We start from the raw sequence: 13938 nt of genomic DNA, 5'->3' as shown, positions 1-13938 counted from the left end.
TGGCTTCGAGACACCAGATACCGATCTTACTCCCGCGGGAAACCAAGTCAAGTGGGAAGCTCAGAGAGGATTAGCTTTTATAATGGTGTTCCTGAGTACTTTGATTTGCCCCAGAAAAGACGGGAACATAGAGTTGGGACTCGTGGAGATAGCCGACTGTATGATGAAAAAGGCAAATTGGACCAAAGTGTCGATGATTTTGGCAGAAATTTACCGAGCTCTGACCCTTTGTCAAGAAGGGGAAAGTTCTTCGAAGGGTGTAATATGTTGTTACAATTATGGATGGAGGAACATCTTTGCCACCGTCCTAGATACTTGAATTGTGGTTTGACTGGCCTCGAGTGCATTGAAAAACATGAAAAGCGGGTAGAGGGTTATGAGTTCCCGGAAGGTACGGAAGCATGGCATGCTCATTTGAGATATTTGACTACACATAAGATCGAATGGACATTTGGGTGGCTCTCGGTCAGTGAAGTAATTTATATGTCTGCTGAGGTATGTTTTCTGCTATTGATGGGTGTCACACCTCCTTTTTACACTACCCGAAGGTAGTACAAGGGAGTTTTTCCAATTTAAGTAACATTATTCGAAATGAGATTATTTATTATTCAGAGTCGCCACTTGGAATAGTTTATTTGGTTTTCCAGGTCACCGGTTTATTTTAAAATCCCAAATCGTGGAAACTCGACTTTCTTTTTGAAGTCTGCGAACCAGAAATTCTAAGTAAGAAATTCTGTTAACCCGAGGGAAGGTGTTAGGCACCCCCGTATTCCGTGGTTCTAGCACGGTCGCTTAAACTATAACAATTGGCTTATTATCTTATTTTAATACATGTTTTAGCTTATGATACATTTTAACTTATTAAACCTCTCTTAATTATTTTAAAAAAAGATTTTAAATTATTTTATCTGATTACAATAGGCTTTGGATCACGCCACATAAAATGCACCCGCAATCTGGAACACATCTTATTCAACGTTGTGAGATTTAGAGTTGGGTCACATGAAATGCACACCCGAGTTTAGGAAGGTAATATTATTAAACTACGCGCCTAAAGCAACTACGTGTTCTAACCTTGCGAGGTCCATGGGAAATTCACTAAATGGCACACTTCGATTTCTAAAAGATCAAAATTAATTAAGTGAGGACCATGAGTTATGGAGATTAATTATTTGTGGAAGAAAGCATGCATTAACTATTATTAATAAATCACTAATTACAAATTAGCATCCTATCATTTGTGATTAACGATAATATTTATGAAATGGAGGAAATTAACTATTGGAATAAGTAAACCAACACATACCAATACTTCCAACTCCAATAGAGAGATTATATCAATAACAAAGACATTTTAACAACAAACTAGGCAATTAACAAGGATAAAAGTAGATGGAAATCCATCTACTACACAAGGAGGATGAACACCTTTATGAATAAAGATTATGCGGCATTGAAATAAAGTATATATATAAATTACTGTACTTTACAAACAAAGCCTGATAACTGAAACTCAAAATTTATCACAGAGTCCAAATCTTCCAAATTTTAGATCAAGTCCAAATACTATAATTCAAAACCAACCAATGGCCCAATCTTGACCCAGATTCATGATACTAATATAACATGAAAAATAAAGCAAGACTAAAACATCGAACAAGAAGGAGAATTAAGACAGAATCAAAATAAGATAATCACTAAAATATGCTAAAGGAAGATACATGATATAAGCTCAGAACTAGAAAATATAATCATGAGAATTAGGAATATCGTTTATTCAAAACATGTAGACTTCCAAAAGTGCATTAATCAGAAACAAGGTAGGAATTGCAGACCTCAAAACTCGAATTTCAAAGGCTCTTTGATTGAATGGACGGAACAACAAACTGAAAACCAGGACCCCGACCGCAAGACCAGAAACCGAACAAAAACCTCAACTAAGGCTTACGAACCCCACTCATAAAGAATCACGAACAATCGAGCTAGCGAAGAGCAGAGAAGTAGAATACGACCTTTTGTGGTTTAAAAACGGCAACTTCGGCCATCAGAAAACGAGAAACAGAACTAATAGAGAGAAAGGAAGAAAGCCTTTTTCCACTCTTGATCTGTTGCTATTTTTGATAAGGAGGCGTTCTCCTTTTCCCTTTTTTTGATTGCTTATTGCAGCTTTATTTTGGAATTGGGGATCGTTCCTTATTGGGATTTTTTGGGTGAATCCCTGCTTCTTTTTTGAATTTTTTTTTTTGGGGGGGGGGGGGGGGCTGCTGACTTCTAGCTTAGAGATTCTTCTTGGTTGTAAAGCTTTTATTGGGTTTTTTTGCTGAGTCTCCAAAATGGAGAAGAACGGCCGATCCAAGTTTTTGTATAGGCTTTTAGGTGTAGGTTTCTTTTAGGTGCTAGATACTATTATATAGGGGTAGGAGTTAGGTTAGAGGTATGGGCCTAGGGATTATGGGCTTGGGAATTATGGGTTAGGTCCAAAATTTAGGCCTAAAAATGGGTTGCTCGAGCCCAAATTTTATTCTTTCTTCGCGAACGGGACTAAAATACGACCTCACTTATTAATTAGTCCTACTTAAATAAAATAACTGTTAAAATAAGACTGAACATTAAAATAAACTATTTTTAGAAATTTTCAAGATAAAAATAAAAATTAAACGTGCACAAAATGCAAACAATTAATAAAATCTTACAAAAATGGAAAATAATTGAAAAAGAATCTATTTTCTTTGATTTTAGAGGAGCAATTCATATAGGGCAAAAAATAAATTCTAATTAATTAAACTAAACTATATTAAAACATGAAACTATTACATATTTTTTGTATTTTTCAAGATTATATAAAGATAAAAATAAGGTACTATTTTTGTATATATATTTTTTACTTTATGAAAGGTACATAAAATAAAATATTTTTTGTAATTTTCATTTTCTTGTAATAAAGTAAAGTAAAAGAGTAAAAATGAGTTGAAATAGCTATATCGGACCTAAATTAAATATTTACGTGCTAAAATATGAAAATCTTGGTGAGGGTCAAAATTCACATGTCTACAGCTGCCCCTCTTTGACTGGAAAGACAAAGTATTTTTAGACAAAGAACGACTAGACAGATTTTTTAACCCAACCCTTATTTGGAGAGACTAAAACTAAGAGAAAAAGGGAATGTGACCGAGCCCTGGTATCTGAAATGCCTACATATCCTTGTCTATAAAGGAATCAGGCCACATGTAATTCAGAAGTGAGTGAGATGATGGAGTATGCCGAGGTGTAGAGCCGATTGAGGTACCGTCGAGGTTCCAGTCTGCGGTCCTGCTATTACATCAAAATCAAAAATAAAAAAGACTAGCTAAGCCTACCGGCTAAGAGTTACAAGATTCCTATCTATAAGTCTTCTGAAGCTTGATCTTGAGTTTTGAATGGTTCTTCATACAGACTTTGGATTTGAACCTTGACGCTTGCTAGTTGCGGGTGCTAATTCGTTCTTCTTCAGCTTTTCAGACCAAAACGGGACATACAGAGCTTGTGACCTCATCCCTGTCTTGAGTAGCTCACATCTTTCATTAACTTATGCATTTGGATTCACTTCTTGTGTTTATTTTTGTTTTTTTTCCTTTTTATTCTGGATTGTGACTAACTTCTGTTGATCACCTCGGACTATTGACTCGCATTCTTACCGCGAGCTTCTTTTGTTGCTGACTTGAATTGTATTCTGAATTGAATTCTCTTATTTTCCAGGTGGGCGCCTGATTACTGAACTTGAATCGTCTTCTATTGTTACTTGGCACTATTTCCCTTGCACCTTGAACCATTTTTCCTTGAAACTTGAACTGTCTTCCTTCGAAATTGCTTTCCCTTGAAACTAGGGTTGTCTTCCCTTGTTATCTAGGTGGGCGCCTGATTACAACAAAACAGACAAAACAAAAGAAATTTTTTCTGCCCCAGTTTGCATTAGGAAGATTTGTGAGTTATTAGCAAAATTGTAAACCACTTGTACTATTGATGCAAAGATGAGAGTAAACTAAAGAATAGACTATGAAAACTATAAACTAAGCTTGACTAAAGTAAAGAGTGACCCTATTCTCCAGGCGGGACCCCTGATTTCAAGAAAACTAAAAATTGACCCTTTTTTATTAAAAAAAATCCAGACTTCCTTCTTTTTCCCTTTTTTTTATTTTTTCATTTTTTTTCAAATTCAGACTTCCTTTTTTTTTAAATTATTATCCTAGGAGAAAATTCATCAGACTAGGTTTTCTATCTTAGGAGAAGGATTCATCAGACTAAGATTTTGATCCTAGGAGAAAGTTCATCAGACTAGGTCCCTTTTCTTCTTCTTCTTCTTTTTTTGGTATCTTAGGAGAAAGATTCATCCGACTAAGACGTTTATCCTAGGAGAAAGTTCATCAGACTAGGTTTTCATATCTTAGGAGAAAGATTCATCAGACTAAGATTTTGTATCCTAGGAGAAAATTCATCAGACTAGGTTTTCTATCTTAGGAGAAAAAATCATCAGACTAATATCCTAGGAGAAAGTTCATCAGACTAGGTCTTCTATCTTAGGAGAAAGATTCATCAGACTAAGATTTATATTGGGAGGAAAATCCATCAGACCAGGACTTTTTATCCTAGGAGGAAAAATGTGAAGATCAATGGAAAGATTTTATGCACAACAGTGAGATAAATAAAGGCAAAGATTTGAGAAACTTCCCTTTGTCGACTCTTCTCGTATTTTCTTTTTCTTCTCTTTTTTTGTTTTTTTTCTTTTTTTCATTTTTTTCTCTTTGTGAATCACTTTCCTTGCACCGCTTTGTTTCTGTTTCGTACAAAGAAATATTTGTCAGTTTTGACAATGGTGGTCGGTTTGTGGCCTTGAGTCTTGGGCAACTTGGCTTCTGCTCAATCAACTTGAGTCGGTCTCAAAAGACTTTTGTTCTACACCAACTCTGATTGTTTCACACTCATTACCATTTGTATTTGCAGCTCAAACAGCCTTTCCCAACCGGAGATCTTTGCTTAGGTGACCTTTTCCGATATCTTGAATGACTTCTTACTTTTTGAGCAATTTTTCTGTAAGAGAGAATCACTAGTTATCTTTGCTCGCGCCAAGTAAGCTGACAAGAGTCTTGGAGGGGGGAGCTTTTGCACTAATCCTCAAGGCATGTTAACTGTAACAACTGAGTATGCTGGCTAAATTTACTTTGTGCAACTGAAAAATTGGTAGCAGATTTTGAAATCTTTTCTTGCTTATTTTGACAAGGACCGACTCAGAGGGTAGGACAAAATGCTATAAAGAAACATTATTAACAAGAAATGCCCCCTGTCAGAAGGACAGAAGAAAGAGTTTTCTTTCTTTTTTTTCCACTAACTAGCCTTAATGGTCATGACATGCATTTTGGACTTAGTGGACGATCTATCAAACTAATTCACTCTTCCCTTTTCTATTCTTATGACCTTTGAAGTCGAGCTTGTTCATGCCAATTCTTCACACCAGCTTTATGACTCACTTTCGACTAGTGGTGCCCCGAGGAGTTTTCACCAACAAGTCTCTCTCATTTATTCATCTCTGCTTACCGTCGCCTTACAGTGCCCGTGAGGGTTTTCACCAGTAAGACTCTCTCATTTCTTCTCTATTTTTCTTTTTCTTTTGCTTTCTTGCGCGAGGATCCTGACAGTGTTATATGTCGCGTGACCGCCGTTGCTCATTACATGCTTCTCTTGGCATTCTTGAAGGCGTATCGGGAGGTCTTTATTTGGAAGGTTTTTGGATAGGGTTGGACAAAAAGGTCGGCATGAAGGCTCAAAATAAACTCAGAATGAGGGGTTGTAGACTTACAACTCTTGGAATCGACTATCTCAAAAACATCTCTGCCCCAGTTTCAGATGCTGGGGATTTTTAGATTTTTCTATTTTTTTCTTTTCTCTTTTTTTTTTGGCTGGACCAAACCGTGAGGCTGCCTACGTATCCTTATTTTCAAGGAATCAGGTCTAACGTAGTTCAAACATCTTACCTAACTAATTTTTTATTTTTCTTTCTGTTGTTTTTTCTTTTCTTTCTTTTCTTTTTTTTTCTTTCTTTTTTTCTTTTTATTTTCAAAACAAGTTGCCCAGCTTCTATTTTTTATAAGGGCATGGACCTTTGACAAATCTTTTCTTCTTATTTTTTTTTCACTTGAACTTTCTAAGAATTGCCCTAGTTTGTACTCTTGGGACATGGATTTTTTTTCCTTTTCTGTTTTTTTTTTTTGAATCTAAACTTGATTCCAAAAGAGGGTTGTCAAAGAAAATAACACAGACTCAAAAGGGGTAGCAAAGGATATAAAGTGTTTGGGTAGCAGAAAAAGGGGCTCCCAACCTCGAGAATGCCAAACATGGTATCTTTTTGCGATCCCAGCATTGACAAACATGCCTGTCTTCTTGGTGTGTCGTGGTCACAAGACACTTCCATCCCTTACTTTCCTACAAACTTCAATTGACTAAACATCCTCAAGCCCGACCTCCACAATGATTTGAAGGTGAATTCTACTCGACCTCAATTCCAAAGTATCTCAACTCTTTATTCATCCTCAAAAGTATTTTTTTTTTCAATTATCCGATTCCATATTAAATCATTTTCTAAGATCTGGCCAAAATTTCCGCATGCATGGCATGTCATTAGAACTAGCGAGAAAAGAACTAGGAACAATATGACACAAAAGGACAAACTGTATTTTATTGAGTAAAGGATGAAAGGATTTGACAACAAGACAAACAACCCAAGATCTGAGTTACAACCTTAAAATAACCCAAATAATGAAAATAGAAACAGAACAAATGGACAAGACTCACACGGACAGAATGGAGGAATAGAAGGGTTTGACTCAATAAAACAAATAAAATCTAGATCACAACCCTGAAATAACCCAGATGATAGAAAAAACATCAAAACAAACTACCAAGATTCCTTCTTAGTGAAGAGGGAATGACTTTTCAATTACTGAGCTTGACATTTAGCCACATATTTGCTCATCAGAATTAGCAGAGCCTTCTCCAATTTCAACATCATTAACTTCAGTTAGCAAGCTAGCGATAGGATTCTCAAACTCCATGTCACCAGGCATCATCCCCACAAAGTGTGCATCATGATGTGCAGGTAAAGGATTCTGCGCAATATTCTGGGTGTCACTGTCTTAGATCATAATCAGATTTTCCTGGATCATCCTTTCTATTTCTCTTTTCAAATCTCGACATCTTTCAACACTGTTCCCCTGGGCATTGGAATGGTATTCATACCTTTTAGAAGGGTCAAAACTTCTTGCACGTGGGTCCACATGATTTGGAGGAATAGGTGCAATCATGTCATAATGCTTTAACTTCTCAAATAAGCTTGCATATGACTCTTCTATTGGTGCAAAATTATCTTTCAACCTTTGTTCCCCTTTATACCTCTGGCTTGGATGTGGGTTATAGCGCACCTGAAAATTTTGTGGAGGCTGTTGGAGATTTTGTGATGCTCGTACTCGCTTTCTAGGGTGTTTTGGTGGCTGGACAACATACTAAGGTGGAACAACAGAGTGTTGTGGGTTCTGAGGTGGATAGTAATGCTCAGGGGAGTCATGGGAAACCTGATAAGGCTGCACATACCTTCGAGGTATTTTACTGGGACCTCTTCTCGAACCTGTTGTCATCATGATTTCTTCATCCTTCTCATTCGTGCCACTGAAATTATCAGATTCAACCTGGACAGCCTGGATTGCCGCTTTAAGAACTGCTTGACTTATAATTTTTCCTGTCTTAAGACCATTATCTACCATTTCTCCCATTTTGATTGCTTCCGAGAAGGATTTGCCCACTGCGGACATCATGTTTTGAAAATAATCTGGCTCTTGAGCGTGAAGGAAGACAGTGATTAGCTCGTGGCCGTCTATGGGTGGCTTAACTCTAGTTGCTTTCTCTCTCCATTTAATGGCATATTCTCTGAAACTTTCAGTTGGTTTCTTCTTCAAGTTTGAAAGGGAATTGTGGTCTGGGGAAATGTCGATGTTGTATTGGAACTGTTTGACAAAGGCCTGTGTCATGTCATCCCAGACATACCAGCGAGATGTGTCTTGATCCATAAACCATTCGGAGGCTACTCCCATAAGGCTTTCTACAAAATAAGCCATCAACAATTCCTCATTTCTTCTCGCACCTCTTAGTTGATTGCAATACCTTTTCAGGTGGGCTATGGGATCTCCATGTCCATCATACTTTTCAAATTTGGGAATCTTGAAACCAGGCAGCAAGTGGACATCGGGGAACATACATAGATCTTTGAAGGCAACACTCTTTTGACCTGCCAACCCTTGCATATTTTTCAATCGTTGTTCTAAGCTTTTCACTCTTTGGGTCATTTTTTCCTGTACCATCTTTCGGGTAAGCTTCTCAATGTTTGCAGGAAGATCAAATGAGTACAAGTGGTACTCAGAGGAGTGGTACTGCTCTTGCTGTGTAGCAAATTGTGACTCATGACGAGGTTGTCCTTGACCACTGGCCCATGCTTGACACATTTCGGTCATTTGCTGTTTCGGTATTCTATTTTTCTCAAACACAGTAGACTTGTGTTGAACCCTCTGACCCTGAGTCTCTTGAGCACTTGTAACAGTTTCGATGTCAGTTATCATTTTTCCTTGGATCTTGTGTTTCCAGCTTACCACAAACCGACCACCTCAACTTTCTTCACAATTCAAAACAAGACATGTTAGAATGGACTGAGTCAATCCTTATTATTATCAACAATTTTTTATTTTTTTTATTTTTTCATTTCTTTTTAATGGTGATTGAACCTGATGTGGGTTGCCTACGTATCATGTGGAAACATGAATCAGATCTTGCGTAGTTCGGGAAGATCAGGAATAAAGTAGATAAACCAACTTTTTTTTTTGGATTTTGAACTTTTCGAAAAGAAAGACATATAAAGAAGAAAGAACATATTTTTTGGATTTTGATTTTTGTTCAGCATTTTTGCAAAGAAAGACTTCTAAAGAAGAAAGATTTTTTTTCCTTTTTTTTTGAATTCAACTTTTACTTTTTTTTGGAATTTCAATAGAAAAACTTCCAAAGAAGAAAGAAAATATTTTTGGAATTTTATTTTGAATTTATGAAATAAATGCTTCTAAAAAAATGTTTTTGAATTTTCTTTTCAATTTTGAAAGAAGAATGAAAATATTTTTGGATTTTTGGAAGAAATTAAAAGAAAATATTTTTGTATATTTTTTTAAAAACAATTAGGGTCTAAAAGAAAGGCTTTCTAAAGAAGCAAGTAACAGAAAATATTTTTGAATTTTTTGAAAATTGGGGTCTAAAAAAAAGACTTTTCTAGAGAGGAAGTAAAGGAAAATATATTTGGATTTTTTGAAAATTATGGGCCGGAACCGATGAGGTTTGCCTACGTATCTCACATCCGGTGAGAGTCAGACCCGCATAGTTCGTCCAGTTTTGATGGAACAAAAGAAAATATGACTTATTTTGAAATGACTTTTTTTTCTTCAAAATTTCAACAGAATTTAGGGTAATTCAAACACCTACCTCTCGCTCTCTTTTCTTTTTTCTTCTTTCTCCTCTTTTTTTGATTTTCTTTTTTTCTTTTTTTTTTCCATTTTCTTTCCCTATTCTGGAAGCCAATCAACATGCAAGCCAAAACAGACAGATACGCAAGTAGCACGTAAGATGCATCAAGATGGTCTTTTGATTTTTGGGTACACCTGTCCTAGACGGACCCAACCCCTGTGTTGAATCCCCAAAGTCAAAATGCACATGATGCAAACAAGCGTTCCTACTAGGGATCCGGCATGAGGCTCTATTATACTAGGTTTAAAAACCTGGGTTTATTTGTTCTAGACCTGGCTTACCCAAGCGGACAGCTCGAGCCGAGGGGGGCAGCGTACCGGGAATACAGAAGCTTCACCGACTTTGTAACTTGTCCGAACCTCGTTCTAAAATTGGAATAAGACTCTAACAGAAAAGAAGTCACATGAAGTGCACACTTCCCAGATGATTTAGAAGGCTCAGAGAGAGGAGGGCTTCGTAGCAATTTATATATAGTCCAAACAATATTAAAGCGGTAAAAGCAACATTTAGCACATTAGTCTCAACATGTAAAAAAATCAGATAAAACAAACCAACTATAACAGTTATTCTAAGCTCGAATTCTTAAAACCTAAACCGAAGTTCTGGGTTTGGATTCCCAGCAAAGTCGCCAGAGCTATCACACCTCCTTTTTACACTACCCGAAGGTAGTACAAGGGAGTTTTTCCAATTTAAGTGACATTATTCAAAATGAGATTATTTATTTAATTCAGAGTCGCCAATTGGAATAGTTTATTTGGTGTCCCAAGTCACCGGTTTATTTTAAAATCCCAAATCGAGGAAATTCGACTTTCCTTTTGAAGTCTGCAAACCAGGAATTCTGAGAAAGGAATTCTGTTAACCCGAGGGAAGGTGTTAGGCACCCCCGGATTCCGTGGTTCTAGAATGGTCGCTTAAACTATTACAATTGGCTTATTATCTGATTTTAATATTTGTTTTAGCCTATGATACATTTTAACTTATTAAACCGCTCTTAATTATTTTAAAAAAAATATTTTAAATTATTTTATCTGATTACAATAGGCTTTGGATCACGCTACATGAAATGCACCCGCAATCCGAAACACATCTTATTCAACGTTGTGAGATTTAGAGTTGGGTCATATGAAATGCACACCCGAGTTTAGGAAGGTATTATTATTAAACTACGTGCCTAAAGCAACTACGCGTTCTAACCTTGCGAGGGCCATGGGAAATTCACTAAATGGCACACTTTGATTTCTAAAGGATCAAAGTTAATTAAGTGAGGGCCTTGAGTTATGGAGATTAATTATTTGTGGAAGAAAGCATGGCTTAGCTGTTATTAATAAATCACTAATTACAAATTAGCATCCTATCATTTGTGATTAACGATAATATTTATTAAATGGAGGAAATTAACTATTGGAATAAGTAAACCAACACATACCAATACTTTCAACTCCAGTAGAGAGATTATATCAATAACAAAGACATTTTACCAAAAAATTAGGCAATTAACAAGGGTCAAAGTAGATGGAAATTCATATACTAGACAAGAAGGATGAACACCTTTCTGAATAAAGATTATGCGGCATTGAAATAAAGTATATATATAAATTATTGTACTTTACAAACAAAGCCTGATAACTGAAACTCAAAATTTATCACAGAGTCCAAATCTTTCCAATTTTAGATCAAGTCCAACTACTATAATTCAAAACCAACCAATGGCCCAATCTTAACCTAGATTCATGATACTAATACAACATGAAAAATAAAGCAACACTAAAACATCAAACAAGAAGGAGAATTAAGACAGAATCAAAATAAGACAATCACTAAAATATGCTAAAGGAAGATACATGATATAAGCTCAAAACTAGAAAATATTATCATGAGAATTAGGAATATCGTTTATTCAAAACATGTAGACTTCTAAAAGTGCATTAATCAGAAATAAGGTAGGAATTGCAGACCTCAAAACTAGAATTTCAAAGGCTCTTTGATTGAATGGACGGAACAACAAGCTAAAAACCAGGACCCCGACCGCAAGACCAGAAACCGAACGGAAACCTCAATTAAGGCTTACGAACCCCACTCACAAAGAATCGTGAACAATCGAGCTAGCGAAGAGCAGAGAAGTAGAATACGACCTTTTGTGGTTTAAAAACGACAACTACGGCCATCAGAAAATGAGAAACAGAACTAATGGAGAGAAAGGAAGAAAGCATTTTTCCACTCTCGATCTGTTGCTATTTTTGATAAGGAGGCGTTCTCCTTTTCTTTTTTGGTTTTTTTTTTTGCCGAGTCTCCAAAATGGAGAAGAACGGCCAATCCAAGTTTTTGTATAGGTTTTTAGGTGTAGGTTTCTTTTAGGTGTTAGATACTATTATATAGGGGTAGGAGTTAGGTTAGGGGTATGGGCTTAGGGATTATGGGCTTGGGAATCATGGGTTAGGTCCAAAATTTAGGCCTAAAAATGGGGTGCTCGAGCCCAAGTTTTATTCTTTCTTCGCGAACGGGACTAAAATACGACCTCACTTATTAATTAGTCCTACATAAATAAAACAACTGTTAAAATAAGACTGACCATTAAAATAAACTATTTTTGGTATTTTTCAAGATAAAAATAAAAATTAAACGTGCACAAAATGCAAACAGTTAATAAAATCCTACAAAAATGGCAAATAATTGAAAAAATCTATTTTCTTTGATTTTAGAGGAGCAATTCATATAGGGCAAAAAATAAATTTTAATTAATTAAACTAAACTATATTAAAACATGAAACTATTACATATTTTTTGTATTTTTCAAGATTATATAAAGATAAAAATAAGGTACTATTTTTGTATATATTTTTTTTACTTTATGAAAGGTACATAAAATAAAATATTTTTTGTAATTTTTATTTTTTTGTAATAAAATAAAGTAAAAGAGTAAAAATGAGTTGAAATTGTTATATCGGGCCTAAATTAAATATTTACGTGCTAAAATATGAAAAATCTTGGGGAGGGTCAAAATTCACATGTCTACAATGGGCATTCGGAGTATCCAGCCTTATGCTCCGCGCCGAGTTCTACGTCAGTTGGGCCGATACCAGACCATCCCACACGATGAGGATTTGAGTCGGCAGGTTATTGAGTTGGAACTAAAAGCCGCTTTTCCAGAAGAAAAAGTGTGTCAGATTTGGCATCAGTGCAGACTCTTAGAGCCTAGAACTCAAGTACGATATCTATCCAGAGGCAAGGTGGACCCTAGTTACACTGCTTGGTATGGTAAAAGATCTCGAGTTCATCATGAGCCCGAAAGGCCCGCAAAGAAATCCCATGTCCAACAATTAACTGATGGAGCACAGGTGCAATGGGACTGGTTGACCGAAGAAAATGAGTACCGAGCCACCATAAGTAGGCTGGAAAAGCAAGTCATGGACCTTCAGTTTGAGAATGGGTTGCAAGCCACCGCAGATGAAGATGAAGCCCTCAAAGCTCAAATTCGGAAGATGAAATAGCTGCTAGAAACCCGGAAAGAAGCCGAGCGGATGAAAGGCTTATAAGCAGTCTGAAAAAGAAATCTCTTGAGTATCAAGATGACCTAGAAAAGTCTGAGGCCAGTCTAGCAAAAGTCTGGGCTCAATTGGCAGAAAATGCAAAAGGTCGGACACAGTTTGTATAAAAAATGAAGAGAAAGTATGAAAGGACAATCACTAGCCTGAAAAGAAAAGTAACTACTCTTGAGAATGAGGCAGCCAAGTAGGCTAAAGATTTCAAAGCTGATAGGGAACACTGTTATGATTTGATGGCTCAGATGGAGGAAGAAATGCAACAGTTGCAAAATCAACATCTCCATGATATTCAGGTATTAGAATCCCGGAATCAACAAGTCGGGCGTCTGCTTAGGAAAAGGGTAGAATCCGAGAGCGGGTCAGAGCCATTGTCGACTACATTGTTGTGGAATGCCAAGCATGTGAGGATATGACTCGCACCACTTTCTTCGCGGAAGTGATGACGTTTGTCCGACAGATAATGAGTTATTTGGAGAGGCTTCAAAGGGATCTTGTATATAGGCCCGTGGCGAGACTGAATGATGTCCCGCGTGCCTCAGGAGCGTTTGAGGAATTAATGTATTCATGATTTTCATTAGAGTCTGTTAATCTGTTTGCGAGTCTGTATTTTCTTTTATTGGAGTCTGTTAGTTGGTTTTCGAGTCAGTTGATTTCACCTTGCTGTCAGAGTTTGTTGGACTTGTTTTAGTCAGAGTTAATTTCCCTTTTGAGTCTGTTAATTTTATAATTTGGTAAAAAGAGTGGTTGTAATCAAAACTATTTTATTTTATGTAAAAATTTGAAAATCCCAAAATATTTTGTTATTTATTTTATG

General features: G+C 36.3%; 1 long non-coding RNA gene across 1 annotated transcript; it reads right to left on the bottom strand.

Annotated features, from left to right (window-relative positions):
* Positions 1-1669: 1669 nt before the first annotated feature.
* On the bottom strand, positions 1670-11909 carry LOC142181292 (uncharacterized). Its single transcript, XR_012709967.1, has 2 exons — positions 11538-11909; positions 1670-3894 (listed from the first exon to the last, which is right to left on the bottom strand). It is a non-coding gene; the product is annotated as an uncharacterized LOC142181292 (long non-coding RNA).
* Between the last annotated feature and the right edge of the window lie 2029 nt (positions 11910-13938).

This window comes from Nicotiana tabacum, chromosome 5, assembly GCF_000715075.1.
Source record: "Nicotiana tabacum cultivar K326 chromosome 5, ASM71507v2, whole genome shotgun sequence".
Lineage (NCBI taxonomy): Eukaryota > Viridiplantae > Streptophyta > Magnoliopsida > Solanales > Solanaceae > Nicotiana > Nicotiana tabacum.
The sequence above is the reverse complement of the archived record's forward strand: the minus strand, read 5'-3'. Positions and strand labels throughout refer to the sequence as shown.